Source organism: Otolemur garnettii, unplaced genomic scaffold (genome assembly GCF_000181295.1).
Source record: "Otolemur garnettii isolate 467f Iridium unplaced genomic scaffold, OtoGar3 scaffold00041, whole genome shotgun sequence".
Taxonomy (NCBI): Eukaryota; Metazoa; Chordata; class Mammalia; order Primates; family Galagidae; genus Otolemur; species Otolemur garnettii.
The window spans coordinates 14,033,517-14,039,704 of record NW_003852436.1 but is presented as its reverse complement, the minus strand read 5'-3'; the positions used below and the strand labels follow the sequence as shown (position 1 = coordinate 14,039,704).

Genomic DNA, 6,188 nt, shown 5'->3' with positions numbered 1-6,188 from the left:
GCCTTGGCCTTCCACAGTGCTAGGATTACAAGTTTCTATTTTTACTTGAGATGGGTCTTGTTCTTGCTCAGGTTGATCTCAAGGGATCCTCCAACCTTGACCTACCAGAGTGCTAGGATTACAGGGGTGAGCCACCACACCCAGCCAGAGACAGCAACTTCTGATTACAGTGTTCCTCCAAAAGGTTTTGGCAAAAGACCTTCAACTATTGAGGGTCTTAAACCATCAACATTATCTGCTCCGGACACCCAACCATCAACATCATGGCTCAGTAATAAATGATCACCTGAAGCTAATGATTCTCCTTTTGATAATATGTCAATAGCAGCCTCGTGCTATGTTACAATGCCTGTGTGATTCACCACACTTTATCTTACCGTGTAGGCATTTTATCATCTCTCATTATCAAAAGAAGGGTGAGGGCAATAAGATAGGCACAATAAGATATTTTGAGAAAGAGTGGGACCACATTCACATAACTTTTATTACAGTATAATTGTTCCATTTTATTATTATTCTTGTTCATCCAGTAGCATTTTTCTTTACATTTGACATATGCAGTCATTATCTGTAAATGACCATTGTCTCCTGTGTTTGTTGGAAGTTACATCGCTATTCCTCTTCTTTTAGTGCTTAGCCTCCCTATTTTAACACATATAATTAAAATCCAACATTAATCAATATCTTGTTCCTGAATAATACAGGAGACGTAATTCTTTATGTCTAAATACTCCAATTTCAATTTTTGTCCTTTTGTTGAGCACAATTTCAGTTCCTTCAAATTAGGCATTATTAGTATTTTTAAATTGATTGAGCTGGATCTTTGCTAATGTCTTTGCTAATTATCCTTCCTTATGTCTCAGATTTTTCTCTGGTATCATTTTCTTTCTGCCTTAAGTATCTGTATGTCCTTTAGTGAGGGTCTGTGTAGTCTACTCTCTCAGGTAGTGGTTGTCTAACAAATGTCTTTATTTAATCCTTGTTTTTATTAATAAAATATATTTTTACTGGTCTTGTAATTCTGGGTTCACAGTTATTTTCTGTCATCATATTAAAATATTATTCTACTGTCTTCTGGCTTTGTGTTTTTATATTAAGAAGTCAGCTGTTGATCTAAATGCCATTTATTTATATCTTCTTTTGGAACTCCAACTATACAAATATTGGGTCACAGGACTCTCTTCAACACCTCTTTTTCTTGTTTTTCATCTTTTTATCTTTATCTTCAGTCTAGGGAACAGCACTTTTTATTTCCTGAAGTTCTCTTGGATTCTTTTTCAACTCTTCTTTGTCTTTGAAAAAAAAAATTTTTGTTCCTTGCACATATTTCCATTCTTTTTTTTATATATTTAAACATATATAATAATTCTGTGTCCAATAATTCCAGCATCTTACATCTTTGAAGGTTTGCTATCTGCTTTCTGTGGATTTGCTTGTTGTCACTTATGGTGACTTATTTCTCTGTGATTTTTGTGCTTATACACTCTGTGCTGCCCTTTATCCTTGAAATTTTTTCTTCAATGAATTTTTTGAATACTGGATTGAATTCATGCCCTTTAGGGAGTATCTGTTGTCTTTTCTGCAATTCATCTGGAGATGTCATCAGAGAGAAACTAGTTTAAATTTAATTCCAAAGAGTTTCAAATATATATAAATATAGTATGACTACCATAAATCTAGCATTACACTAATAAATTGTCAGAAGAGATATTTTTTCTTTCTTCCAACCAACACTGAGGTGAAAAAAAAAAAGTCAAGTTTCTGTGTAGCAGATGAAGGTGGATCATCTGCTTTGGGTAATTCTGGATCAGTCTGGATAATGTTGATGGTTGGATGTCAGGAATAGACAAGGTTGATGGTTGGGGATCTTTGGTAGTTGATGGGTTTGGGGCCAAAATCTTTTGAAAGAACATTGTGATCAGAAGTTGCTGATTCTTTAACTCCTCAAAGTGTTCCCACAGAGGTTGTGATCCTCCTGTGACCAGAAGGGTGCTCCTTCTCATGACTATTCCACGATTTTGTCCTTTAATATCTATGCATTTCTAAGCACCTCTGCAAATTTCAGTAATGTCCACACTGCACTATTGGTTCTGCTTCAGTTTCAAATTTAATTTGTTTCTTTCTTTTAAAAAAAACAAAACAAAACTTTTTCTACTTTTCTTTTTTTTTTTTTTTTTTGCAGTTTTATGTATGGGCTGGGTACGGATAAAGATACAATTGAAAAGGTGCGGCAAACATTTGAGAACTACGAGATGAATTCCTTTGAAATTTTTTTGCAGTTTTTGGCAAGGGCTGGGTTTGAACCCACCACCTCCGGCATATGGGGCTGGTGCCCTACTCCTTTGAGCCTTTGGATTTCCAGCTTTATGTCTGTTTTTCCTTTTAGTTCTTTCACCTATTGTGGGTTCTTAACTTATTTTCCACACTCTGCACAACTGTCAGGAATGAATATCAAAGTTGAAAATTGCAGTTGATTTGGAACAAAATTGAGTTTTTAGTGCTTGCTAACCCTCTGGGGTTTCTGTTTTTATTTCTTTTGTGTCACATGAGGAACCCTTATAACTGTACCAACTCAATGATACATTTTAATTCACACACATCTGTGCATATGTATTATATGCATATATAATTGATCAGCATTTTAGCTGTTTTTATTATGAGGATTGTTCAAGTATATAGTTAATAAATTACTGTCAAGAAACCTTTTTTAAAAACTTTAATTATCATGTTAAATGCATCTTTCATGCTACTTTTGAGACATTATCATTAAACTTGTGTCTAAAGGTACCACTTCTGAATGTGTGTATTTTAAACCATACACCAGTTAAAATACAAACTGGTACATGTACATATAATAAATCAATTAATATTGATCTTTAAGATTGTAGTCACTTAAGAATAAAAATGGGAGAAAACCATTTTATTAGTTATAGGTTTGATGAATTATGATTAAATCAATCTTTGCAAGAACTGTATTCTCTGTGCATTTGTGCCAGAGTTTGCCCTCTGTTCCAGCGTCACAAACCAAAGGTTGACTTTTATACTGAATTTCATGCCACTTTTGATTAAAAGCGTGTATCACTCACTATTCAATCAGCGGGAACTTCAGAGCTCCACAAGGTTGTGTACGTAGAAAACAGATGGCAATATTCATTGTACTAGGATACTTGTTACAGTGACAGAGATCAAAAATGATTAAACTTTCACTGTTTAATTGTTTTTGTAGGAAACAGTTTAAAAGTTACCAGATAACACACATATATATCCCATTCTCTGCTGGGTTTGTATAGATGCGCATACACAGTGTGTAACTGAAGTAACCTGCTTATGTTATCAAGCATGTAGTATCTGAAGACTCTTAATCTCATTTTGAATTATATTTTATCACTTGGCCAAAAGCTACATATGTACTCATAGATTACAAGGGAAATATTAGTACTATTTTGTTTTCAAGTTCTTGCATAATTGGCACACTGACATATAAGCATGAACATGACGTTGGGAGGCTTTTCACTCTAAGGAAAGTGTGGCTTCCTGCCCACACTGTCAGGCCCAGTACTCACTGACGACAGTACATCCCTGATGTCTTTGAGAAAAGCACACACGTAGCATCTACGGCAAAATGTGGATCTGGAAGGTGTGCCAGACTTGAGTCATCCCACAGACTGGTTATTGTCTTTCCTGCTTGCACAACTTCCACAGCATATGCCAGTTATTAGGCCGAAAATAAAAACCAAGCAAGGAAAGCATTAGAACTGTAGGTCCATTCCAAGTGCAAAATTCCAATTATCAAAGCCGAAACACAAGTCTTTTATTAAAAAGTCCACTTTGATCTGCACTATAATTGGCACACTTTCTACTAAGTGACACTGGCAATTTAGCGTGACATTTCTATTTTATTTCTCCTTGACACACAGTAACGGAACATGCTAGCCAGCCCAGTGCTCTGTTTGGTGGACACGCATCCGTGTGAAAGCTTTGGACCCAGCTCAGACTTGGGCTCCGGGGCCATTGGGGGTGCAGGAGTCAGACCTTGCTTCTCAGAGGTTTTGGAAGACCAGCTTCTTTCATCAGTAGAATATCCAAAGCCTTCTTAATGAGTCTCTAGCTGCCTAAAATTAGGGCTTATCTACATTTTTTTGTCAGCGTTATTGGTCACAACAGTCTGTAGTTAGTAAAAGTAATTTAGTTCTAGCACTAAATTAGTAACAACGTCAAAAATGACAGTGAGTTCAGGAAACTTCAGATTTGGTAGTATACCTAGTTCTTAAAATAGAATATACATATTTATTTTTTAACAGAATATAAACTATAAAATATCCCCCCAAATGCTCAATACCAAAGAGAAAAGTGTTAGAACTGGATATAATCTCCTCTAGAATTCAAGTAGGTAGCAGATGGCTAAAGTTTTTTGGACTAGGTTGGTTAGCTCTGGGAAAGCTGGTTCAGACAGAGCAAGTACGACTGGAATTTTACCTTACAGATGCAAACAGGACACCTAATCATGTGTGCCCTCATATTAACCTGAAATTTTTTTAAAAAGGAAAAAAAACACAAAAGAACAATGTTTTCTTCTGGTACAATTTGATGCTGTACTCTAGGCCTTCTTTGATGTATCTAAATTGTTAAAACACGTAACCTTAGACACATTCTTCTATTTTCTGATTAAATTCAAGTTCAATTTCCAGGTTATTTAAGTGTGCTTCCTATAACAAAAAACAGATTTTATATGTTATCAAGATAATTTTCTGCATTCCCTTTTTTAGGTTTTGATTACTTAGAAAACGTTAAGCTTTAAAAGGGTTAAGGTTTTTATATACATGTAACTTTCCATATTGTTTCTAAAGTGTTTTGATTACCACTCTGGATAAACAAAAACTATTATGTGACGGTGACCTGTAATTCTGTTTTGATCAAGTGTTTTGAGGCTTTTCACATCTTTTATGATGTCTTCCCCAAATTCGAAACAAGTCTTTTTGACCTAAAATTAACTCTGAGATTTTCTAGTTGGCTACTTAAAAAGCCTCAGTAGGTACATCTCTTACCTTATAAAAATATTAAATGATTAGACTTATTTGAAAACTTACATAAAAAATTATCAAATAATAAGTGATACTAGACTATCGCTATCACATTTAATACTAGTTACAAATGTAGATATGTTGATGGAAATGTTTCAAAAATTATGAGAATACATAAAAATCTCCTATATTATCAGTGAAAGTTCTATTGGTCACCTTAAAATGCTATGTATAAAAAAACTAATTTTTTTTAAAAAAGAAAGAATTATGGATTCTAGTCCATATTTCCAGAAACAGTACCCACTTGATCCACCAGAAGATCAAACCTCTAATAGTCCATGGCTATTAAATTTTCTCTTTCTGAGTTCAGAGGATATCAACTCTATACATGATAAGTACGTGTAGATCGTGGAATCTACATGTGACTACAAAGACACATTCCAAGTGTGCATTATGTCACTTGCACCTTACTGCACCTGGTGAAGTCCTTGTTAATATCCCCATTTTCAGAAAAGGGGAATTCAGTTTTATGTAATCTGAATAACTTATTTCTGGTCACAAAGTTAATAGGCTGGTAGAGCCAAGTAAGTGACCTAAATTAACAAGCTAGATCTGGGATTCGTATTTGGTTTCAACTTTGTCTAACTCCACATCAGTGCTCACTCAGTGAATCTCTATTCTATGGAATTTCTGACAGTTAAGTCCTAGTGAATAATAATAATAATAAATTGAGTTATAAATTTTGTTGTAAAATGGAGGGGAAAAGCAGAGTAAATCTAGAAAAGGAAATTATATTAAAAGAGTCAGTTTCTCAGTTTGGGAGGGAAACTTGAGCATGACATCACCCCCAAAGTCCGCTTGCCTAGCTTGGTTCTGCTTTTACTATGAGGGTTTAAAAGTGTTATCGAGCGCCATCTGTGGGCCAGCCCCTGAGCTGCACGCTGGGGTTGCAGCTGTGTGTATGAGACGGGTGACAGTCCTTGTGGCACTTGTCAACCAAGAGGAATAATAACACCCAGACAGGTCAACAAGGTGACGATGATGCTGCCCAGAGATGCAGATGTTTTGTGAGGGTCTGTTGAGGGCTGGTATGGTGATCGTACAAGTGTGGATGGTCCAGAAAGATTCCCGGGGAAGGATAGATGTGGGAGCCACTCCCACATCCAC

The 6,188-nt window shown here is 35.5% G+C and overlaps 1 protein-coding gene across 1 annotated transcript in view; it reads left to right on the top strand.

Moving 5' to 3' along the window:
* The window catches only part of DCHS2 (dachsous cadherin-related 2), a 239,355-nt gene that overhangs the window by 208,605 nt on the left and 24,562 nt on the right, over positions 1-6,188 (top strand). The window lies entirely within an intron of this gene.